General features: G+C 41.5%; 1 long non-coding RNA gene across 1 annotated transcript; it reads right to left on the reverse strand.

Moving 5' to 3' along the window:
* Positions 1-605: 605 nt before the first annotated feature.
* Positions 606-14,826, reverse strand: LOC138761088 (uncharacterized). The gene is made up of 3 exons (XR_011356109.1): positions 14,680-14,826; positions 13,159-13,454; positions 606-1,269 (listed from the first exon to the last, which is right to left on the reverse strand). It is a non-coding gene; the product is annotated as an uncharacterized lncRNA (long non-coding RNA).
* Positions 14,827-26,390: the final 11,564 nt, after the last annotated feature.

Genomic DNA, 26,390 nt, shown 5'->3' on the forward strand with positions numbered 1-26,390 from the left:
TAATACTACCTCCTTTTGTGCAAGACATTGTTTATTCCAATTTAAAGTGGTCCATATACTATGTTTATCTCAAGCTATATTAGCTCATTTTTTTAATTTTGATATATATGACCATGTAAAATTGTGGATGCTTCCTTGGTTCACAGGCTTTGGTTTTGCCCTAGTCTAGAACAAAAATTTGGAAGGATATTTTTCACACACTATTGGTGATTCTCAAGGTTAAATTGGAGCCTTACCTTCAAATTGCTCATTTTGGATTATCTGATGATGATGTTTTATTGACTTCATCTTAAAAACAAATTTTATCTTTTACTTCATCGATAGCTAGATGTGCAATATTGATCAAATGGAAGGATAACACTCCACCTACATAATGATATTATGTCCTGTTTAAATTTAGAAAAAAAATTGATATGCCATTAAAGATTTAAATACAAATTTCTTAAAGACATGAGATCCTTTTATGGACTGTTATCACAATCTAAAATTTTAAGTCTGATCTAAGCTTCAATGCTGTGTTGTCAGTTTCTGAATTATTGTCACTTGATATCCACATGTTATGTTTTTTATCATCTTGATAAATGAAAGGAGTTTTGACTAAATGCTTTTTGTAATGCAATTGTATCTTAAAATACAACTGTATGGTTTAATATTGTGTAATTTTAAATTCCAATAAAGATATTTTAAAAAGAATGGAAAATGGCCAGAGTCCAAAGGGTTCAATTTGTGTATTTTTTAATCTATTTTCTGCAAGTATTTTACTGGTTACTTGAGGCTGCTGGTTGCTTGAATTCTGGATAACAGGGGTTTTACTGTAGATAATAAATACAATAACAATGGTGCAAGAGAAGTAGCATTTCAACCATGCAGAGAAGACTTTTGGAGATGCTGGAGTAGTTTATGTTTAAAGTAGTAAGGGGAGTTTCACGAGACTGATAACCATTGGAGACAACACTGTTCTTAAACCAATAAGTTCTAGATATCAGACTTCTGGACCTTCTACCTGAAGTGGAGGTTCTAATCTGGGTGATGAGGGTCCATTATGATGTTAAGAGATTGTGTCACACAAAGACCATCATAAACTTCAGGTATAATACTTTTTAAAATTGCTTCCATGATGCACTTCATCTGTTTTAATGGATTCCATGAGAAGTGAGAGGAATGTCATTTGGTGAGTTCATTCACATCTTGAAGCGTAATTATATTTTCATCCTGCAGTAGTTCTATTTTTATTTGGCACAAATATATTAGTTGAGTTGGAAGTTACTCCTGCAGAAAACAGAGCAAATTATTTATAGATTAATAGGATTTACAGTGACCAGTTGTTCACACACCATGTTCTGTGTAATTGAAAGAATTGGGTCAATGTGTTGGACTTCTAGTCTCGTGAACATGTGAATCCATTCATTTGGAGGCTTTGGTGTATCCAGATGTCTGATGCTCTCATTGCCATTCTGTGGCTAATGATCAGATGTTTGAGCAAACAGGCAATCAACTGAGGCAAATTAAGTATATTAATTGGGTACATTTGTGCAATTATTTTGTGTGCCAATGGTAAATTGAACAATAAAGTTAAAAAAAAATCAATTTATCCCATTTTGCTGTCTATTATCAGGTTTAAGCAAGTTCCAGTTCAATGAAGAACATATTCAAAATGTTCAGCTTGATTCAGTTGATAATGGCTTCAGCGATCCTCCATTATTTACCATGTGATTGAGATAGATACTGGATTTTTAAAAACTTTTGAAATGTGATATAAGCAATGGGAATAGAGGCCGATGTAGCTTGGAGTCTTGGGTGGCAGGTTCCACCTCAAAAGTGGGCTATGAGTGTTTGCAATCACCAAGCGGGATAGTGTAATGACACTGGTATTAGCATGGTAACCAGAGCAAACAAAACAGGAGTGGGAAACACCAAAGTCAAAGGAGGAAAAAAAAATATAGTATACAGGATAAAACAACTAGAGACAAACAAGAGAGAATTAAAAAGTAAAATAGTGAATTGTGGCAACCCACTTACCAGGAAGTGACTGGCTACCAAAATAGTCACTGTGCTGTGGAAAATACAGGAAATTAACTTGTATCCAATACAAATTTTTATCATCGTCATTGATGGTGTCACTTCCTGTCCATATAACAAAAACAAAAGTCCAGCATTCAAGCCTGGAGGTGTCAGTCTTGCACTAGACTTTGCAGTGTGTACATCAACTTGACAATGTGTACACTGATGCTTCTTTTTTCTTTGGCTTGGCTTCGCAGACGAAGATTTAAGGAGGGGTGTCTTGGGTAAACTTATACCTCTCATTTTGTTCATTTTAGATTGGTCACAGTGTTTGAGCTACCGAAAGAAAATAGACACACACACCGAGAGCAGTTCAGTTTATACAAATGTTTATTACTAATTCAAAAGCTGATTTCACACTACAATATGCAAGCCCTTCCCAACTATACTTATCAACGCTTGGACTGGTCCCAACTGCCGTAGCGAGGCAATGACTGCACACTTGTAGTAGGTTGTCAGGGCGCTGGTAGCAGCTTCTCCACCTCCCCCGACCGGGATGTTGCTCGGACTCTGGCTGTTCTTCCTTCTTGACAAGGGGTGTCCCACCCCTCGGAGAGTCTAAACTTCAGCAGCAGGACCACAGGCTTATATACCCCAAAAACAATTAATCATGCGCCTACTCCTTCTAATATTTGTCAGTCAAAATCCAAACTGAACATTACATTCTACAATTTAGAAGATTAATTATTATGGAACCAGGATGTTATGATTTCCTGGTTTATCTCGTAGATACAAAGACTTATTAAAACTTCTCGAGCAAGACAGGTTGTGACCAATTCGTCAATTTCAGAGTGTTGCATTTGACAACTGCTTTCCCTGGGCCTCACAGTGGAATTCCATTTCAAAGTGTATCTTCAGATAAGTCCCCATGGCTGAGTTTAATTACATCTGCTAGTTCTGAAAGTAAGGTGACCTGCGTGTGGACCCAGTGTCGTCAGTTCCACATAAGCAAAAAAGCATCTGGGTACATGGTTTTAATCCTCCATTACATTCCACCCCTTGGTCACAATCTGTCATTTGCGAGGCCTAACCAGTATTTGAGTACAGAGGGAGCGAAAAAAGAGAAATCAAAACAACATTTACAAAGATAAGCAATGACGCGAGCAACCAACGGAGGATAGTGTAGCCCACTCCCCCAAATATAGAAGTTAGCCATGAGAAAGGATTCCAACCAAGGCTCAAATTATCCTTGTTGGCCACAATACCCAGATACTGGAGCTCACGAACAGATTTTGAAACATGCTAAACAATAACATATTTATATAAGCTGCACTTGAGGCTGGTGACCGAGGACTTCCTTGGTGTAATGCATCGGACCGTGTTTCCCACGGGGAACTCCCTTGGAACGTCCTCGACATTACAAATCCAATTGCTGGCATCAATTGTTACCCAGCTGTTAAGCCAGATCACCAGGAGTGTAAAATGGAGAACTTGGAAAAAAGAAGCCTGACACATGTCACTCACGATACCATAAGCGTTCAGTGTTTAAACAGACTAAATCATCCTGTCCTTCAATAGCTACCCACCGAGTGTTAACCTGGGCAGGTGTCACTATTTCTCCTTTTACAGGAGGGCCACTACCTCGTGGTGCCACCCATACCTTTTGTCCAACATTCTCTAGTTCAGGAATGGGGGGCAATGACTGTTTTTCCTCTGGAATAGGCTGTAATTCAGGAGCATGAAGAAGTCGGTGGAAAGGAGTACCTCCTTTTAAAGGGCGATGATTCAAATTGTCGACTGCCTGCTGCAGCACATGGCACCATCCCTTCTGGGTCCCCAGTGATGTTAACAAACGAATTTGTTCCTTCAGTAAGCCGTTCATTTGTTCAACTAACCCGGCAGCCTGCGGGTAATAAGGAATATGGTGAACCCATAAAATACCGTTGTAATTTGCCCAATCACAGATTGCTTTCCCGGAGAAGTGCGAGCCATTATCAGAGTGAGTCTCCTCTGGAACATCATAACAATAAATCAAATGGTTTAGTCCTTGGATAGTGCTAGCTTGGTCAGCCATCTTGGTGGGAAAAGTAAAAACCAGGCCCGAAAAGGTGTCAACCATTACTAGGATGTAATGTTTACCCATACAGTCTAGCATGGGGCCTATGTAATCAATTTGCCAGACCGCAGCTGAGTGAGCACCCCGTTTTATTCGGCCATGCGGACCAGGTGGAACGGTATGGAACTTCACAAGCTGACATTCTGGGCATGTACGTACGACCATGCGGACATCATCCTGATGGACGGATAAAGCATGTGTACGGGACCACATAGCTGATCCCTTCTCCCCCAAATGACCACTCTGTTCATGTGCCCATCGAGCCAGGGGGACGGTATCAGCACAGCTGATAGTGGCAAGCTGATCTGCTACTGCATTATGTTGAGCCATGTTAGTCGCCATATTGGTATGGGCATCAACGTGATAAACGGTTATTTCACGATGGTGGGAAGCATCCCACAACAGCTGCCACAACTCTTTGCCCCATACTGGGCGGTCATGTATCATCCAGTTGTTCTTTTGCAAATCAGGCATCCATACCACAAGTCCATTCGCCACAGCCCAGGAATCAGTAAACAGGCGAAGAGGGTGATCATGGGGATCTAGTGGTAAAGTGAATACCTTCAACTCAGCATACTGACTGGAGCCACCATCCCCCTCCTCCGATAAGTGAGTTCCTGACCTGGGATGGTAAGCCACCTGTTCGTATACGCGGCCCACCCCTCCAGGCCCTCTGATCGCACGACTCTGAATATACCACTTCCATTTAACAATAGAAGACTGCTGAGCCCGCCCGATCTTTAGATTAGCATCATTAGCCAGGACCCAATTCATTATAGGAAGTGCAGGTCGCAATTGAACATCTGCATCACCTGTCATTCTTTCAGTCTCTAGCAGGGCCCAGTAACAGGCTAGTAACTGTTGTTCAAAAACAAAATAACGAGTGGCAGCCTCAGGCATGGTATGTGACCAGAATCCCAGTGGGACTCGGCGACCCTCTTGTTTCTGCCAGAGGCTCCAGGAGGCCACATCATCAATATAATGGTGAATTGAGAGGGAAGGCAATACTGGAAGGTGGGTGAAGGTATACTGGCGCCCCTTCCAGGTAAAGGCGAACTGATCCTGTGAGTCCTCAGCTATAAGAATACTGAAGAAGGCGTTAGCGAGATCAATGACAGCATACCATGTTCCTGAGTTCCCAGTAGCAATGTTTTCAATAAGGGTGACGATGTCCGGAACTGCTGAAGCAAGTGGTAGGGCATGTTTGTTCAAAAAACAATAATCAACTGTCATTCTCCAGGAGCCGTCCGGCTTCTGGATCGGCCAAACAGGGCTATTAAAGGGCGACGTTGCGGTCCTAAGTACCCCTTCTTCTTGCAGAGCATCGATGGTGGCAGTAATCTCTTCCTGCCCCCCAGGGAGACGATATTGTGGAATGCACACTGGTTTCATGGGGGCTGGCACCATCACAGGATCCCACTTAGCCTGACCCACTACTAGTTTTTTTGTAATAGTTTGAATTCCAAATTCAAATCCCCCTTGGCTAGTATTAAGGGCCATACCGGCCAACATATTAATACCCAGGATACACTCGTCAGTAGCAGCCACCAGGGCATGTAACCAGACAGGGGAAGGGCTATCACCCACCATGGCACAGACTTTTATTTCCTTTGCCAGGGTGACCACTCCTCCCAACCCCTCTATTCGAAAGGCCGGTCCAGTCCAGAGGTCGGGATTACCAGGAATCACCGAGTGCTCTGCACTGGTGTCGACCAAAGCCAAGTATTGGCGATCATTACCCCCACCCCAGTGGATTGTTAATGGTATGTAGGGCCGCGGATCCCCGTGTGTGCGCCGTGTCTCGATGGAGTAGACACGGGAATCCTGCCCACACCTTCAGGCTTCAGAAGGGTTCGGGGGCTTCCAGGACCACATGCTATTGTTATCTTTAAGAGCCTGTTTAACCCATTGTTTTACTTCATGACGAGTAACTGGAGCAGGAGAAGCCAGCTCGATAGAAGCAGCAGTGGGAGCAGAAGGCACAGCTGGGCCAGGAGGACTCAGCAGCTGGGGATGATGTTCCCCTGATTTTCTCTTATAAAGGGCATAAAGGACCGCAGTAGGTTTCCCATCAATATCACTTTTAGGTACGCCTAACTTTAACAAGGTTAGAAAAAGATCCTTCCTTGTCGGTCCATTATTACCAGCAACCCTTCTCTTTTCATCCTGCTTCACGCTGAATGGAGTGGCGTAATGCTGTGGCCAGCAACCAAAAACCATTCGTCAGCGTTCCCTTTTTATCAGGAAATTTACTTTCTCGAAGGAGAGTGGCAACCCGCTCTCCCAGAGGTGCACTTGATGGGTCTAACTTCTCATCCCAACTAATGGGTGGTCCCAACAAAGACAGGGTATTGGCCAACATACCAAACCCATCGTCTTTGGAAGTCCATCAAGAACTGCTCAGGGCTCACCTCTTTCTTTCGGCGAAACATCTTGAGACCAATCCTGCTCGCAGCGCCAATTGTCTTGGGTAAACTTATACCTCTCATTTTGTTCATTTTAGATTGGTCACAGTGTTTGAGCTACCGAAAGAAAATAGACACACACACCGAGAGCAGTTCAGTTTATATAAATGTTTATTACTAATTCAAAAGCTGATTTCACACTACAATATGCAAGCCCTTCCCAACTATACTTATCAATGCTTGGACTGGTCCCAACTGCTGAAGCGAGGCAATGACTGCACACTTGTAGTAGGTTGTCAGGGCGCTGGTAGCAGCTTCTCCACCTCCCCCGACCGGGACGTTGCTCGGACTCTGGCTGTTCTTCCTTCTTGACAAGGGGTGTTCCCACCCCTCGGAGAGTCTAAACTTCAGCAGCAGGACCACAGGCTTATATACCCCAAAAACAATTAATCATGCGCCTACTCCTTCTAATATTTGTCAGTCAAAATCCAAACTGAACATTACATTCTACAATTTAGAAGATTAATTATTATGGTACCAGGATGTTATGATTTCCTGGTTTATCTCGTAGATACAAAGACTTATTAAAACTTCTCGAGCAAGACAGGTTGTGACCAATTCGTCAATTTCAGAGTGTTGCATTTGACAACTGCTTTCCCTGGGCCTCACAGTGGAATTCCATTTCAAAGTGTATCTTCAGATAAGTCCCCATGGCTGAGTTTAATTACATCTGCTAGTTCTGAAAGTAAGGTGACCTGCGTGTGGACCCAGTGTCGTCAGTTCCACATAAGCAAAAAAGCATCTGGGTACATGGTTTTAATCCTCCATTACAAGGGGGTAAAAGTCCACGTCAGCTGCAGGCTCGTTTGTGGCTGACAAGTCCGATGCGGGACAGGCAGACACGGTTGCAGCGGCTGCAGGGGAAAATTGGTTGGTTGGGGTTGGGTGTTGGGTTTTCCTCCTTTGCCTTTTGTCAGTGAGGTGGGCTCTGCGGTCTTCTTCAAAGGAGGTTGCTGCCCGCCAAACTGTGAGGCGCCAAGATGCACGGTTTGAGGCGATATCAGCCCACTGGCGGAGGTCAATGTGGCAGGCACCAAGAGATTTCTTTAGGCAGTCCTTGTACCTTTTCTTTGGTGCACCTCTGTCACGGTGGCCAGTGGAGAGCTCGCCATATAACACGATCTTGGGAAGGCGATGGTCCTCCATTCTGGAGACGTGACCCATCCAGCGCAGCTGGATCTTCAGCAGCGTGGACTCGATGCTGTCGACCTCTGCCATCTCGAGTACTTCGACGTTAGGGATGAAAGCGCTCCAATGGATGTTGAGGATGGAGCGGAGACAACGCTGGTGGAAGCGTTCTAGGAGCCGTAGGTGATGCCGGTAGAGGACCCATGATTCGGAGCCAAACAGGAGTGTGGGTATGACAACGGCTCTGTATACGCTTATCTTTGTGAGGTTTTTCAGTTGGTTGTTTTTCCAGACTCTTTTGTGTAGTCTTCCAAAGGCGCTATTTGCCTTGGCAAGTCTGTTGTCTATCTCATTGTCGATCCTTGCATCTGATGAAATGGTGCAGCCGAGATAGGTAAACTGGTTGACCGTTTTGAATTTTGTGTGCCCAATGGAGATGTGGGGAGGCTGGTAGTCATGGTGGGGAGCTGGCTGATGGAGGATCTCAGTTTTCTTCAGGCTGACTTCCAGGCCAAACATTTTGGCAGTTTCCGCAAAACTGGACATCAAGCGCTGAAGAGCTGGCTCTGAATGGGCAACTAAAGCGGCATCATCTGCAAAGAGTAGTTCACGGACAAGTTTCTCTTGTGTCTTGGTGTGAGCTTGCAGGCGCCTCAGATTGAAGAGACTGCCATCCGTCTTACAGCATACTGTATAGAACACTTTGATACATTGGTGACCCTGATGGTCTAAATATTATTTTCCAACATGGAAATTTTTTCTTTGATGTATGCTGTGGCTCTGTAACTGCCAATGCTTTGGACTTCTCAACCAATTCCAGTTAAGGCAGATAACATTTGATTCCGCATGGTACTACTATGTAGTAAGTGCCCTGGATAAAGTGATCACACGCTGATTTTCTGCAGCAGCTTGTGGAGGAGGGCAAGTATATGGTGCTCAAGAGTCTGCTCATCCATACCTTTGGCCTCTTATGATGTGACTGAGTGACCTGTTTACTTCACTTGGATGGCTTGGGAGACAGGACCCCTTCCATGCTCATGAATGTGTATCCACATCCTGCTGGCCGATGAGGATTTCAGTGACCCAAAGAAAGTTGCAGCCTGTGTTCTACAAGCAAGAAAATGCGACACCTGTAGGACAGGACATCAGATCTTGCTCACAGCAGCAGGATCGTATAACTCCAACAATAGACCGGCAGCAGGGTCAATCAAATCTGTTGTCAGACTGCCAGTCAGCCAAGAAACAATGGGATGAAGATAGGACCAATTGGGTTTCTACCATCAATGATGGGGCACAGAAAGTCACTGCTGCTGACCTTCCTGTGCGATTCAGGGAAATCCCCGTGTCAAAGTTTGAAGTGAGACCTGAGACTTCAGGGAGATGTCTGTGTGAGACATCTCCTGACTGGTCATCCTCACTTCCCATATATGAATTGAACATTTGTAATAAAACCTGCATAGTTTGAAGAGATATCTTTGCTCTGTTTTATTTTTCAGTCTGATTTCATTTTCAGAGACACGGGCTGACTTCCACATTGGTGTAGTCAGCAGAATCTTGCACGTTGGACAGAGTTGACAGTGCACGTCTGGGAGCCTTGAGCCTGGACTCCATCACTCATGCCTGGGAATACTGTGGTCCCTCTTCTGAGGTTGATCTAGTTCCTTGCCAAGATCCAAAAAAAAAACTTTAGCATGGAGATACAAGTCAAAAACATTAAAATATAAATGAGATATAAATCATTCTTCTCCACCAGAACCAGCATTGCTAATGGTTGCAGGGCTGGCCATCACTGGGATAGGTGTTCTGTCTAGAATTTCTTAGTGGATACAAGGGCTGAGATCAGCATGCTTCCCCCTTCAGGGCATGACCCATGTAAACAGAATACCTGGGCCTTCATTGAAAGCTGCAAACTGAAGTTCTATTCAGACATTTGGATCCCACTTCATATCATCAATACTAACATCATGTGGGCATTCACATTGGCTGTGGTCGTACAACCTCTGCTGGGAACTGGTTTTTCTCAGAGCCTGTTGGATGATCTAGAGAGATGAAGGCTCATTTATACCAACACTAACCAGACCTTCACCCTAGGTGGGGATCAAGCTGCCAACTCTGCATTTAGACTGTTACTCTTTTGGAGAAAGAATTTGTCAGGTTGTTGGCAGAAATTCCCCACAATAATTACTCCGCAAATCACCGCAGAGATGCTGAAACATAGGGTGCAGCATCATGTATCAAGTGAAGGGCCACTGCTGCATGCCCAAGCTCACAGGCTCCTTCCAGGTAAACTTTGTCTGACCAAAGAGGAGATTGAAAGGATGGAGGACATGAGTATTGTACAACAGTATTGTACAATAGCCTCCTGGGCCTTCTCTCTCCATGTGGTACCTAAGGCCGCAGGCAGATGGAGACCCTGCGGTGATTACCACAGGTTGAATTAGTTATCACATCTGTCCAACCTGAAAGGTACCATCTTTCCATGGTGGACCCGGACTGGGGGCATCATCAGATTCTGGTCCATCTGGATGACATTCTGAAAATGGCTATTATTACACCCTTTGGTATTCTTGAATTCAAAAGAATGCATTTTTGGCTCAAGAATGCTGCACAGACTTTCCAACGTTTAATGTATAGAGTTGGATGTGATCTTGACTTTACCTTCATATACCTAGATGACATACTTATCACTAGTCACAGTCGTCAGGAGCATCTGTCCCAAATGTGCAAGCTTTTCATTTGTTTGAATGCATTTGGGCTGACCATCAACCTGGCCAAGTGTCAATTCGGGTTAGTGACTTTCTGGGCCGTAGAATCAACAAACACAGAACAAAGGCACTACTGTCAAAGGTTGAGGCAATCTGGACATTTGCTAAGCCCAGCACACTTAAAAGCCTCCAGGAGTTTGTTTGAATGGTGAGCTTTTATTGCTGGTTTCTATTATCAGTAGCTTGCATTAAATGCCTCCACTTCGCCCATGTGTCAGACAAGACAAGGGATGTCACTTGGGATGAATAATTATTGGCAACATTCAAAAACACAGAGGAAGCACTGGCTAATGCTGCATTGCTCGTCCACCTAAGAATGGATGTCCGGATGCGTCCAGTACGGCAGTAGGAGGTCTGCTTGATTAGTACATTGATGGGCATTGGAAACCTTTGGCTTTCTTTAGCTAGCAAGTACCTAAGACTACTAGAACTCAAGTACAGTGCTTTTGATCGAGAATTATTGGCACGGTTCCAAGCTATCTGACATTTCAAGTACTTTCTAGAATGCTGGCATTTCATGGCTTTTACAGACCACGAGCCGCCTACATTTGCCTTCACTAAGGTATCAGATCCATGGTCGACTCATCAACCGAGACATTTATCACATACTTCTAAGTTCACAATGGCCATCGAAAATATTCTCAGGAAAGGCCAACATACTGGCAGATATGCTGCCTTGTCCAGCCATACAATCTGTGCAGACTTTAGCCAAGGTGGTGGACCATGTTGCACTCGTGAAAGCACAACAGACAAATGAAGAAATTCCTCATTGCAGAACAGGAGACTCGAAATTCTGGTAGGCCCAGGGAGTCAAACTCTTGTGTGACATATCTGCAATTAATCCTTGCCTAATTGTTCCGGTGGCCTGGAAGCGGAAGCTATTTGACGTGGTACTCTGGTTGGCACATCCATCGATCAGAGCGACCATCCGAATGGTAGCCAATAGATTTGTGTGGCATGACCTTTGAAAACAGGTCAGCAATTGAATGAAGACGTGCACTCATTGCCAGACATCCAATGCCCCACTACAATCTTTCGAGCCGACATTTCAGAGGTTTGACCACATACACGTGGACGTTGTAAGCCCCTTGCCAGTGTCATGTGGTTCCCGATTTCTTCTCACTATAGTGGATCGGGCCACATGGCGGCCAGAAGCGGTTCCACTGGCAGACATGACTACCGATACCTGTGCCAGGGCCCTCATTTCAGCCTCGATAGCACGTTTCAGCCTGCCAACACATCATGTCAGGCAGGGGTGCCCAATTCATGTCAAGCCTGTGATCAGCAATGGCTACCCTGCTTGGAACCAAGTCACACCACATAACTGCGTATCATCTACAATCCAATGGACTAGTAGAAATGTTCCACAGGCACTTGACATCAGCCCTTGTGGCACGTCTACAGGGATCTAACTGGGCTGATGAATTGCCATGGGTATTATTGGGCATATGAACAACACCTAAGGACAATATAGGTGCCTCATCAGCAGAGCTGGTCTGCAGCATACCCCTGATGATTCCAGGAGAATTTGTATCAGACTCACAAGGACTGGGAGATTCACCTGCAGTCGTCCTAAGCAGGCTCCTTGAGAAGTGCAGTTCTTTAGCCTCCATGCCGACATCTCAACACGGTCTGGCCAGGTCCTATATAGCCCAGAACTTGCAGGACTGCAAGTACGTTTTTGTGCAGAAATGAGCAAACCTCTCACTATTCCAGCATCCATATGAGGGCCCCTTCAAGGTACTTGGACACAATTGTTCAACGTACATTTTGGACATCAGAGATAAAGAGGAAGCTTTTGCAATTGACTGCCTCAAACATGCCTATCTGAATCTGGGTAGTCCAGCCATGGTTCAGATGCCTCGGCAGAGACAAAAGCTACCCAAACAAAAGTTATACTGTCTGTAGCAGGATTGCCTGTTCTAGGAGGGATCATGTAGTGACCTACTTACCAGCAAGTGAGCCTTCTCCCAAGATGGCGGACATGCTGTGGAAAATGTAGAAAATTGTCCTGCATCCAACTGGAGATTTTTTTAAATCTTGGCTTATGAGGTCACTTCCTGTCCATGTGACAGAAGCAGTAATGAATACAAGCCCAGCATGCAAGCCTGGAGCTGTCAGTTTTTCACAAGACTCCCATGCATATACATCAACTCGACAATGTGTACAGTATTTCCTCAACATGTACACCGACGACTGTAGTAGCTTAGTATAGAATACTTCACTACAATATTGCCATTTTACTTGGCACAAGGAATAGGAGACTTTTTCTATGTAAGAACTTCAGCCCCATTTAAGTTTCCCCACTCTTTTATAAAAATTGGGAGAACCAATGAATACTTTAGCATAGAAACATGCATGTCAGCCCTTCTAGTCTGTACTGAACTATTATTCTGACCTGGACTCTGACCATATGTCTCCAAACTCCTCTTATGCAAAACAGAGGGTAGAGACTTAGGCTTATAGTTGAGACAATTATGGGGAATGAGAAAAATGTTTTTTGTTTTAACCTCTCCCATCCAGAGGGTGGGGAGTCTATAGAATGAGCAAATATTCTCAGAACAGTCAAGAAATATCTGAGGAAGCTTTGGAATTGTCAAGGGATACAAGTTCCAGATCAAACAATAGTTCATAGGATTAGTATGGATGGGCATGTTTTGTGGAGTGATGACTTCACCAATACCTGTTACCCCTCCAGCCAGTTCAAGTCAGTCTCCAGCAGTCTGCAGCCTGGCACAAGTCTCCCAACAACAGTCTCCAGCAGCCCACAACTTCTTCAGGTTCCTCGCCTCGAGTCACCAGCAGCCAACTGCATGCACTGGCCGCCACCATGGCCAATATCCCCACGAGTCCTAACCTTCTCAGAGGGTGCGTGATCTTCCAATCCTCTGGTGGCCTGCTCCAGTTTTTCTTACCCTGGAATCTGCAGCCCCTCGTGGCTGCTGTTTATTAAAAGATGCCGCCATCTTGGGCACAGACCTGGATTTCAAATACAACCATGGTTAGCTCCCCAAATGGGTAATTTATATCCCATGTGGAGCTGACAGCTGTCAACTGGGTGGATGGATCCTAAATTTTTGCTCCCTCGCTCCCCACAGGTCTGCACCAGTGGCAGCGCTGACGCTGCAGTAGCTCTTGCAGCGCTACCATAATCTTCTTCATGAACTACATCAAGACCGCCAATAGGTAAGGCTTTCACTATTGAAAGACTTTATCTCTTTTATTTTATATTTTATTTAAGAATTTTAAAACCACATCTACAATTATTAATTGAATAAATTGAAAAAAATATCAAATGTGGAATATATGAAGAAAGTAACTTAATTCATCCCTCCCTCCCTTCTCATCCTCCCACCCACCCAACACTATACAATAAAATAAGGAGAATGCCAAAAGAAACTTGTTTCACATAATATTGGAGCTCAGGGATATCAGTGCGACAAAATTTCTGAGAGTCCTTCAAATTTTCAAACCAACATATTGTAAGTATGGACTCCATATTTTCAAAAAGAGATGAAATTTATTATATAAATTGTATTTTCTCAAGTGGAATACAAGAGCGCAATTCAGCGGGCCATCTCTCCATTTCTAAATCCACATCTGATTTCCAAGTAATGGCAATGCACTTCCTAGAAACTGTTAAAGCTAATCATAAAAATTTGATAACATAGTTAATTTTGATCTAAGACTAAACATTACCACCCAACAAAAATAACTTTAGATCGAGTGGGAGTTTTATCTTTAATATATTCTCCATTTTTAAAAAATTCGAACCAAAAAGGGTTTACGCTAGGACACTCGCAAGTAAAATGGAAAAAAAAATGAACCAATTTCTTGATCAATCTAAAACATAAATTCAACATTTTAAAAACATGTTGATGTAAAAAAATGTATTGAATTAATCTATATAATAATTTTCATCATACTATCCTTACAAAGTTGCTTCCAATCATTTTCATTTATTTTTCTACCTCAATCAACCTTTCATTTTAATCTTGATTTATGAATTCCTATTCTAGGAGCTGTTTTCTGAAGTAATTTATACAGCACTAAAATAAATTTATTCATATCCCCCTTAGTTATTAATAATTCTAATTTATTTTGTCAAGGTAATCTCAAATTTTGATCTATTTTATCAATTAAAAAAGCTTTAACTTGATAACAACAAAAAAATTCTTCATTTATTGAAAATTAATAAATTCACCTGCTTCAAAACAATCTTCTACTCTTTTTATTCCTATTTGACTCCAAATCATCCAAAAATTGATCATTCATAGAAAAAGAAAGAACTGTGGCAGCACCGAACCGACCCCACTTGTATTGCCATGTGGTGGGGCAGCCATGGGGAAATGGTGTCATCAGAGGTTTCTCTCTGACTCCAGGTTCCCTTCCAGCGGGCACCCTGGGCAGTGATTATGATGTCACAATGCACCAGGTGACTGAGCACATGCTGCTCTTAAAGGGGCTTGCTGAATTGGAATAACAACAGTCATTAATACCCTCACCATGGTGGCCGTGTTCCTTCCACTGCTCACACCACCACAGTGGTGACCCTGTCGAGCCCAGATGTTTTTCTGGACTCAAAACACCATGGATTAATCAGAGGTTAATGCTGTCTCCATCAAGCTTCCCCGGTTTTGGACCCACCGACCAAGAATGTGGTTCGGGCAGGTGGAAGCACAATTTCATCTCTGCAACATTTCTTCAGACGCCACGATGTTCTAGCATGTCATGAGTACTCTGGACCAAGATACGGCAGCGAGGGTGGACAACATCATCCACCACCCACTGGCTACGGCAAGTACAATGCCCTCAAAGGCCTGCTGCTTGGAACTTTTGGGCTAAATCCCCAGAAGTGGGCTTTCAGGCTCCTTCACCTAGATGGGCTTGGGGTCCGTAGTCCATCAGCACCGATGAACAAAATGCTCGCCCTGGATGAAGACCACAAGCCTTGTTTTCTCTTTCACCAGATATTCCTGGAACAGATGCCGGAGGACATCCAGCTGCTCCTCACAGATGAAGACTTCTCAAACCTGAGGAGAGCAGCAGCCCATGCGGATGCCCACTGGTGCACAAAGAGGGAGAACAAGGCAGCCCTCAACCAGCTGACATGACCAGGAGCCAGCTGACTGCAAGCTGCTCCCAAGACCAAGTCAGAGGAGGGCCAGTCAACCTAGTGTTTCTACCACCAGCACTGGGGAACACAAGCCCTTAAGTGCCGCCAGGCCTGTGGGTTTCAGGGAAATGACTGGGCCAGCCACTGTTGATGGCTGTGATGGCTGGCCACACAAACAGCCTCCTTCATGTGACAGACAGATTCACTGGTCACCAATTCCTGGTGGATTCAGGGGCTGATATGAATTAAATTGGGTAAATAATTAGCCAATCTATTTGCAAAAACTTTAGCTATTATTTTATAATCAGCATTTAATAATAATATTGGTCTGTAAGATTCTGTTTTTAATGGATCCCTATCTTGCTTAGGTATAACACTTATAATCACATTCAAAAATGATTCTGGTGGAAAATTGGTTTCATTTGTCTGCTTCATTAATTTTTTTTATAAAATTCTGGTGGGAAACCATCCTGTCCGGCAGATTTACCAGTTTTAAAGAATTAAGAACATTAATAATTTCCCTCCTTGTAAATGGTGCATCTAATTTTTTTTTGATCTTGGCAATTTAAAGTGGGTAGATAAATGTTAGATTAAAAATTCTGAATATTACTTTCATCATTATCAGACTAACATGTATACAAATAAAAATAAAAAAAATCTTTGAAAGAATAATTTATTTCTTGAGGTTTGTAAGTAACTTTTTTTTGTGTTCCTTTTAATAGCATTAATACTTCTTCAAGTTTATTCAGCTTTCAATTCCCAATTCATAATATTTTTGTTTATTTCTTTCAATTAATTTCTCAATTCTATAAGTCTCCATTGAATTATAATATAATTTCTTCTTTATTAATTCTGTCTTTTTCACTCAGATATATTTTTGTGTAAATCTTTTTCCAAATTCTCTATTTATTTTTCTGGTTTATCTCATACCTTAACATAATCTTTTATTTTTAATTTTAACTGTATAACTTATTATTTTACCTCTTAAATTAGCCTTCAAAGCATCCCATAAAATAAATTTATTATCCATTGAATCTGAATTAATATCTAAATATTCCTGGATTTGTCTTATTATAAAATTACAAAAAATCAACTTTTTTTTAAACAATGAAGAATTAAATCTCCATCACCATCTTTTTCATTAACTGTAACTGCTAATTCATATAAATCTATCCTTCAATATTTCATATCTATTTTCCTATCTTGATATTTTGTGGCCATTTGCACCAACTATAATAGTACATTGATGTACCCATTTGACAATGGCAAGTAAGAATTTCAGTGCATCTGTACATTGTACTTGAGTACATGACAAGAAACTAGATATTGTCAACAATTATTTCCTGCTGTCCTGCTCTGCAGCAACTGTACTGTACTGTGATGCAGCCATCCAGGACAGTCTTAATAGAATTTCTGTAGAAAGTTTACAGAATGGTACAGGTAGCCTTGTCCACCTCAGTCTTCTCACGAAGTGCAGTTGCTATTGTGCCTTCTTAGCTAGTGAGAAGATGTTGTGGGTCTAGGATAGGTCACTAGTTAAGTGGATTCCAAATAACTTGGTGTTCTCTACTCTCTTCACTCATGAGAAATTTATGTGAAGTGGAGGGTTGTAATTCATGGACCTCTAAAATCCACAATCATCTCCTTTGTCTTGTCCACATTGAGACTCAGGTTGTTATTCTCACACCATTTCTTGATATTTTCCACCTTTTCTCTGTATTGCAAATCACTGTTGGTGCTGACGAGTTACTTTCCCTCCATCTCTCTTCCCTGCTTTCTCGTATTTTTGAGATAGATCCAAGATGATTCCTGCAGAACAGATAAACTCTTACCGTAGTAATAATATCTCAAGGATCTTCAGAACAAAGGTTCTTCTGTGAATCATTACGGTACACCTAGACGTGTATTCTATGTGCACAAGACTTGGATTAATGAAGTTATATAGCATGGAAACAGGCCCTTTGACCCCATTTTTCCACACTGAATAAGATGCCCATCTCCACCAGGCCCATTTGCTGGAGTTTTGAAGCATATTCTTCTAAATTTAAATCCATGTACCTGTCTAAATATTCCCCCCCCCCCTCAAATGTTATAATTATGCCTACTTCTGTCACCTTCTTTGAATGATTATTTCATACAACCACTGATTTCTTTCAGATTTTTCTCTTCTCACCTTAAACTTTGCTCTCTCTAGATTTAGACTTCCCTTCCATGAGGAAAAAAAAGACCACAAAACTTAGGAGCACATTCAGGCCATGTTTTTTTTTTCCTTTTACCCCAACTTTGCTGCCTTCTCCCCATAACCTTTAATCCCCACATTAATCAAGAACCTATCAACCTCTGCTTTCAATACACCCAATGACTTGTCCTCCACATCCATTTGTGTCAATAAATTCCATAGATTCACCACCCTCTGAAGAACTTTCTCCTCATCGCCATTTTAAAAGCTATGCACCCTGTTCATGGGCCTCATAATTTTACTAACTTTTTCATGATCACCCTGAAGCCTTCTTTCGATCATGCACAAGTTCACCACACAGTTTTCAATTTTTGAAAACAAGTTTGTGAATTCTCTTCAGATATTTACAGTCATTACTGGTTCAGTCTGTTCATTGGTTTCAATCAGCTCAGCTGTGCATTTCCCTTTGATGTTGTATTAGTTCTTTGAACAGCACAATCTCTTGGAATAGCTTATTGCAGTTCTGTAACTCAATATCATGAATCAGTATCCTTTGACTGGTCTCTTGGTGTGATCAATGTGAACATCTGATCTTATTTCCAATGTATGCTCAATATATTTTCAGATGACAGATTTTGATTAGTTCACCAAAGGTCTATTATGGAAGCTCATACATGGACTGAACAAAGTAGTTTGCTTTGTGGGCAATATACTAGTAGACTTAAAATATGACATGAAATTAGAAAAAATAGTTTATATTAAAAAAAAACATTATATGTGACTGGAAAATTTTAAGGGGCTTTTCAAGATCAGTGGCCCAAAATCCATAAAATTCACCCAAAAGTGTTCAGAAAGCATAATCTTCATTGTCCAGTGTAATAACAGTGATTGAGATCAAAAAAAATGGGTTGTTCCATTTCAGACAGATGTCGTCCTTTCACACTGAAAATAATTAATAGTACAGTATTACCTTCTCAAATGGCAAAAAAAAAATTATGCTGTATTTTGTTAAGGGTGTGTGAAGCAAAAATCAAATCATCTATAACATGACAGATGACACCCTCCCTCACACAACTTGGAATTTTGTGTGGCAGCCTAATAGTTCTGGACAACAAACTCCATCAGGGACTCATTTAAGGACTCTTACTTTTACACTTTATTGATTTTTTTTCTCTCTCTATATTACAGTTTGTTTACATTTCTTTATTTGTTGTTTATATTTGTACCTATGTTCTTGAGTGCAGTTTTTGAAAAAGGAATCCCAGGGTTGTATGTAATGTCATGTATGTACTCTGACAGTAAATCTGAACTTTGAACTGTTGAAATTTGAATTCTGATACAAGATCATCCACCAAGGATGTTATCCTAGCTTTTCCCTCTCCAGCATTCTCCTTTATTTCAGACTTCCAGCAGTTGTATTCTGTATATTTCTGTTCTAGCTTTATGTGTACATTTATGCCATTCCATTTACCCTCTACTTGCCCTACACCAAATGGATTCTTTGTCATGAATAAACCTTCCTTTGTTCTCTCAGCTAACACCAGTCTGCATCATCCACTTACATTCTGTTCCAGTCCTAGCTCAGACATTTTCTTTAATATCTCCACTCCATTTTCTCTTTGTTGCAACATAAAACTTGCATTTTTTTTTACATTCAGACTTGGGGTATCAATTTGAACCAATGACTCCGCTTAATTGAATTGGACAAAATTCTTAGGGGTCTTGAGACTGTCATCATAGAGAAGATGTTTCCATTTTTTGGTGATAGAATCTATAACTGTTTAAAAGCAGAGATCATCCATTCAAAATAGATGTGGAATTTTTTTAATTGGAGTCTTGAGATTTGAAACATCCTTCCACAAAAAGTTGTGGAAGGATATTCCTTAGATATGATGACAAAGGTAGATAGATTCCATGTAAACAAGTGTTGAAAAGTTACTATAGTTAGACTAGAATTGGATAAGACTAGTTATTAACAGCTTAAAGTACAGAATAGCCATTTTCTCTTAAAATGGTTTTGATTCATGTCCCTGGCATATTCCAGCCAGTTCCATTCATAAATATATTTGGGGTTCACTTGAAACTTGCATGTAGCATAAATATAGCTGTTACAGAGTTCTGTGTTGTGTATTGGCCTATGTGTTGTGTTGTTTTGTGTCGAGAAGTGACAGTTTGCATTAGAGAGCCAAGCTGAAGGTGGACTGCTGAGAGAGAGGGAGACAGACTGAACATGTGCAGAAAATGATCTAAAAATTTTTCGACTTGGACAATAAACCAAGGTGCTGTGGAGTGGAAGAATGCCCAGAGCATCAGTCATGGTCTGGAGGATAGTTTAGAATGTTGGGATTTCAAAAAGGGATGAACATTCCGAAGGCAGCCAGAAAGATCTGGACCCAGCCAGTGGTTCCTCTCTCTCCAAGTAACACAAGAAGACAACTTCGAATTTTGTGCTCTCTCTCTTAGAGATCTTTTGGCTTCAGTTTACCAAACAAACTGAATTTTGTTTATGATCTTTCCTTCGGTTGAGATCGAAGTTTTGTGAGTCTTGTGTGTTTTGTGTCTAAGTTTTCCTGTGGGCTGGTTGGAAATATAACTTAGACTTTAATTACATATGTTATATTTAGGCTGGGGAATTTATTAGTTTTACACTGTTATAGAAATTTGCATAATAACCAGTGGGCATTGTTATAAAAGGGGAGATTTTTGAATTAAAGTTTGAAGGTGAATTTTTTGTTAATAAAGGAACTGTTCATCTTTACCCCTGCGTGATATTCCTTCTTTCTGGTTGCTCGTTTGATCTTGTAACAGTAGAATTATTAACTCTCAGTTACAAGGACCCTCAAAGATCTGAGTTCTTAAAAAGGAATTGGCCTTTCACCCTTAGAACATGGCTTATAGTACAGGATAGTAAACGATACAAGTGAAATTGGGATCAATACATCACGTCCCAAGAAATAAAGCAATTAAAAAAAAAACAAGTTTGAATGAAACATAACAATATTTTTTCTTCATGCATATCTAAATGTATGAGAAGCGGTTAGAAAACCTGTACAATGCTAAGGGCAGACCTTGGTGGCATTCTTATCAGGCAAGTTGGGACAAGGCATATAGTATCCCCCATTTGTAATTTTCTTGTCTTTTTGGTCCATGTAACAGAAAATTATGATGTAAAGCCAGGTTGAAAGAAGTAAAAAAAAAAATCAAGGCATCAATTGAAGTCTCTTGGATATTTTGTAAAAGAGAGTTTGAGATGCCAGATGTTTCACTGTCTATTAGCAAAATATAAGAGAGAGCTGGCATTGATCTTGGTTTGGAGTAAGTAATTCTGCTTGGTATATAGGGGAATATTAGTGGCAATTCTGAGCAGCTGATGATGTTTGGCTGTCAGGCAAAATCCTTGCCATCTGTGAATCCTACTTTTTAACGAATGGATTTTTGACAGCGAAAGCAAAGCTGCAGTCAAAAAACAAACAAATCCTAAAGAGGCATACCAGAATTGGGTCAGTGATAGGATTGCAACACATCCATTGTGGCATGTGCTTATTCTGAAAAATAGACGGTATCATGGGTGTTGTTTTAAGAGTAGCTCATAACATGCGAGTTTGTGGAGTTTAATTGAACCAAGAAATGTGTTTAGAAATATAGAATACTACAACACAGAAACAGGACCCTTTGACCTTTCTAGTCTGTGCTAAACCATTTTTGTTTGCTTAGTCCCACTGATCTGCACCCACTCCATTGCCCTCCACACCTCAACCATCTATGTACCTGCCAAATGCTTCTTAAATGTTAAAATTGAGCCCACATTCAACACTTCAGCTGGCAGCTGGTTCCACATTCCCACCACTCTCTGCATGAAGAGTTCCCCCTCACATTCCCCATAAACTTTCCCCCTTTCACTCTTAACCCATGTCCTCTGGTTTGTATCTCACCTACCCTCAGTGGAAAAAACCCTATCAGCATTTACTCTGTCTATCCCCCTCATAATTGTAAAAACCCCTACAAATCTCCCCTCATTCTTCTATGCTCCAGGGAATAAAGTTCTAATTTGTTTAACCTTTCCTATAACTCATTTCCTGAAATCTGGGCAAGACTCTCTGGACTCTTTCTATCTTATTGATTTTTTTTTTCTGTAGTTAGGTGACCAAAACTGCACATAATATTCCAAATTTAGCCTCACCAATGTCTTGAACAACTTTACCATAACATCCCAACTCCTATACTTAATACTTTGATTCATGAAGGCTAATAAAGGTTCAATTATTGTCACTAATACAACATTTAGAATATAACATACATGAAATTCTTTAATTTTGTCTACCATAAGGAAGACAGTGAGCACCATTTTTGCCAAGTGCCCTCACAAAAATGAGACCCCAGCAATGAACAAACTCACAATCCCTGGTTTACAAAACCAGTGCTCTAGCCATTGAGCTAGCAGAAGCTCTAACTTAATATGCCAAAAGCTAATTTTGCCTAATATGCCAAAAGCTCTCTTTACAGCTCTAATCACCTGTGACACTGCTTTCAGGGAATTACATATCAGGGAATCACCTCAATCTGAATGTTTAGAAATGTGGAGATTTGTCTGCAGAGACCATCAGGTTGGGTTGAGGTGAATGATGTTGGGGATGCCTGGGGTCTCAAATTCACCCCAGTTCCTCATGTCCTGCAAGGGCACTGAACATCCCATACAAAGTTCCTTCCATGCCATTAACTGTTACGATTCCCAAGGGATGGGTTAAATTTGGAAATTAAAATTAAACCTGTCTGACACTTCAAATCTCCTCATATAGTTCGATGCGAGACTCAACCCTCCATGTTGAGTCAATTTATTTTGTATTAGATCTGTACCAGTACAAAGGGCACAGGCATGTAACATTAGTTATATATCTTTGCCTCCTGTGGACACTACGACTTGAGTTTCTCCAGTCATTTTGTGCATTTAGTGTATTAAAATCTTGTGTATCTTTATTTCCTTTTTGTCTTGAGATCTCCAACATACTGTTGTTGATATAGTTTAATCTCATCCAGGAAACCATCTAAATCTGCTTTCTAACTCTTTTTAATATAACTTAACAGGTGATGTAATGCATATCATCTTTGCAGTGAGGGAAAAAAAAACAGGGCTATTTATCTCATCTCTACACACCTTTCAATCAAAAACCTAATTATACAATCCTCCAGTATTATCACTTACCCAGGACTAACCACCAGGAACACTCACGCATCCTTCTTTTCATCACCTTCTATCAAGGTACGAATTACATTTAATTTCAGTCTCATGGCACATCTAACGTGCACTCTGTCTTAAAAACAAAGACCAATGTATATAAATTTCTCTCTCATGAAGTAAAAGGAATCAAGACATCCATTTATTTTTATAGGAAGTATGCATACAAGAGAAAATACTTTTCCTTCTATATATGTAATTTCACCTTTTTTAGCTTCATCTTGATGAAGGATTTTGGCTCAAACCATAGACTGACCATTACTACCCATGGATGCTCTCTGCCCTACTGACTATGATGTAATGTTATTCGTTTGGCATTTGATCTTCTGATGATGTTAAGGGGTGGGTTTCAGTATTGTGTTTTTTCTGGGTCTGTCTTGGTGATGGAGCTGAAGGAGAAGTCCCACATAAAAAGTGTACTGTGGGGTTGTTTGCAGTAAAGCTTCTCAATGCTAAGCTCAAAGTGGTCTTTAATGTGTGTATGCCAACCTAACACAGCATGGTGTCAGAAGTGGAGTTCCTTCGAGCCAAGGAGCAGAGGACAGATGTACTTATTTTGTTTTTAAAATGAGCAGCATGGAGAATGAGCCAGGAGACACGGAGGCCCCCCAACTGGGAACTGCGGCACCTCCGACGGTGACTTTCACCATTAAACCTTCGACTTCTTGAAGCCTGATGAGTGGGAGAAGTGGATTAGGAGATCCGAACTTTTCAGACTTGTGAGTAAGTTGAGCAATTCCGAAGCTAACCGAGTAAATACACTGGGATACTGCATGGGGAACGAGGCTGATGATGTGCTACAAGGGTTGGATTTAATGTAGGACCAGTGCCAGCTTTACGATGCAGTAAGGAAAGGTTTTGACACATTTTTTTTCCAAAGAAAATCATGATATGTGTAACAGGTCAAGTTTAACAAGAGAGTATAGCAGCCTATGGAAACAGTGGACTCATTCCTCAGAGGATTGTATGATTTGTCAGAGAACTATGAGTATGGAGATCTGCATGATGAACTTTTGAGAGATAGATTAGTAGTGGATCTTAGAGATTCATCACTGTCAGAGAGGATGCAACTCAATAAAGATCTCACCCTCACAAAAGCTATCACAATGGCTAGACTGTTAGAGGAAATAAAGCAGCAAAAGACTGACTTGAGAGGAGAAATGATTGCTAGTAAAGTAGCAATGGATGCAGTGCACATAAAGAGGGGAAAACACCACAAATATAAAGCCAAGGAACAGACACAGGTTCAACCAAAATTTAAGAAAACAGTGCAGAGCAAGGTGGACCACAAAGCATACCCCAAACGTGGTAAATCATCTTTCCACTCAGCATTTCAGTGCCCAGCCAAGAGTGCAGAATGCAACAACTGAGATAAACATTATAGAAAATTCTGTAGGCCAACCAGCACAGTGAATAAGGATGGACTGTTTCTAGGAGAGATGGCTTCTGGCGAGGAACCATGGATGGCTGGCATCAAATAGGAGGCAGTAAGGTAACCTTCAAAATTGCCATTGGGGCCAACATTGCAGCCATTCCTGAACAGGTGTTTAAAAGAGTCATACACGGAGAGGTTAAGGTAGATAAAGCTCAGAAACTGCTCTATGTTCAGGGTGGAGTGAAACTGAGAGTCTTGGGGTCAGCTACTGAAATATTCTCATACCAGAGGAAGTCTTTGTGGTGAGAGATCTACAGGAGGTGATATTATGCAGACCAGCTTCAGTGAGACTCAATCTAGTAACTAGAGTTGATGCCATAAACCGAGAAATAGTCAGAAATACTTATCCGAAACTCTGTGAGAGACTCAGGCTAGTTCAGAAGCCTTAGTCATTCAACTCAAATCCAACACTAAGCTATTTTCTCTTAAAGTGTCATGATTTGGTCCCATCATGGGCAAAGTGAAGAAAGAACTAGAGAGAATGGAAAATCTCGGCATAATCAGCCACATGGAGATGTGGCATAGTGATATCCCTGGAAAAAAAAGCAATAAAACGTACGCATTTGTGTGGACTTGACACCCCTAAATGGCTCAGTATGCCTTGAAAAGTTTATGCTCCCTTCGGTAGACCAAACCTTAGGCATGCTCACGGATGCACAGTATTTCACTAAGCTGGGTGTGAACATAGGCTTTTGGCAGATTCCCCTGTTTAAAGAATCAGCTCTCTATACCACCTTTATCATGCCATTTGGGCTTTACTATTTTAACTGCTTGCTCTTTTGTATCTCCTCTGCCCCAGAACACTTCCAGAACAGGATGGTCACTGAGGTTACTGCAGATCTAGAAGGGGTTGTCTGTCACATGGACGATATCCTCATCTGGGGGACCACAAAGGACCTGGAGTGAGCAGAAAAAAAAGCAGGGGTCACTCTCAACATGTCCAAATGTGAGTTTGTGAAAAGAGAGGTTAAGTTTCTTGGATATATCCTCTCAGCTGACGGCATAAGGCCAAACCCAGGTAAAACAAAAGCTGTGCAGGGCATGAAAGAGCCAACAAACGTGTGAGCTCAGGAGCTTCCTTGTGAAGTGAATCAGGGAAATTCATGTTTTGTTTTATATTTGTGTGTGTGAGTTCTTAGCCAACACATGGATGAAGGAAAAGCTTCTTTACTTTAATGTTGATGTAAACTGCCTTGAGGTTGAAAACCTCCATTACAGATCTCACTGTAGATTCCGCTTCTGTGTCAGCCCCTTATTGACAGCCAAGTTTAATAAAACAGGAGCTATAATCCTTAAGGCATTGCTAGTTGCATTACAACCATGATCACTGTCATTACAACTCATACCAAACCTGTTTGAAAAGGACAAACCACTGAGTGATCTGATGTCCAAAAAGAACCAGTGATGCTACAGTCAAGAGCAACCAAGGACACTTTGCAGCCTCAAGTGTGAGCTTTATCTGCATCAGTCCTACAGCTGTATGACCCTAACAAGCAATCAGCTGAAGCCTCATCTTATGGGCTAGGAGCAATGATGCTATAAAAGGATGGAGACATTTGGTCACCAGATGCTTATGCTTCCAGGTCGCTGACAGACACAGAGCAGCGATATGCTCAAGTGAAAAAGGAGGCGCTAGCACTGACCTGGGCCTGCAAGAGATTTAGTGATTTCATCCTTGGACTACATTTCAAGCTGGAAACAGACCACAAAACTCTTGCAAGTCTACTAGGTGGGCAGGCTTTGGACTCGCTCCCACCTCAGAAACAGAGGTTCAAGATGCACTTGATGAGATATTTTACATCTGACACACTCTCTCAGTCCTCACTCAAAGATGGTGCTACACATGCTGACAATGACCTCATGGAAGATACTAATATCTATATTGAGTCTGTGTTGGACAATCTCCTGACAAGTGACAGATACCTGACTGAGCTTCACGCGCAGCTTTGTGC

The sequence above is a fragment of the Narcine bancroftii genome, chromosome 1, assembly GCF_036971445.1.
Source record: "Narcine bancroftii isolate sNarBan1 chromosome 1, sNarBan1.hap1, whole genome shotgun sequence".
Classification (NCBI taxonomy): domain Eukaryota; kingdom Metazoa; phylum Chordata; class Chondrichthyes; order Torpediniformes; family Narcinidae; genus Narcine; species Narcine bancroftii.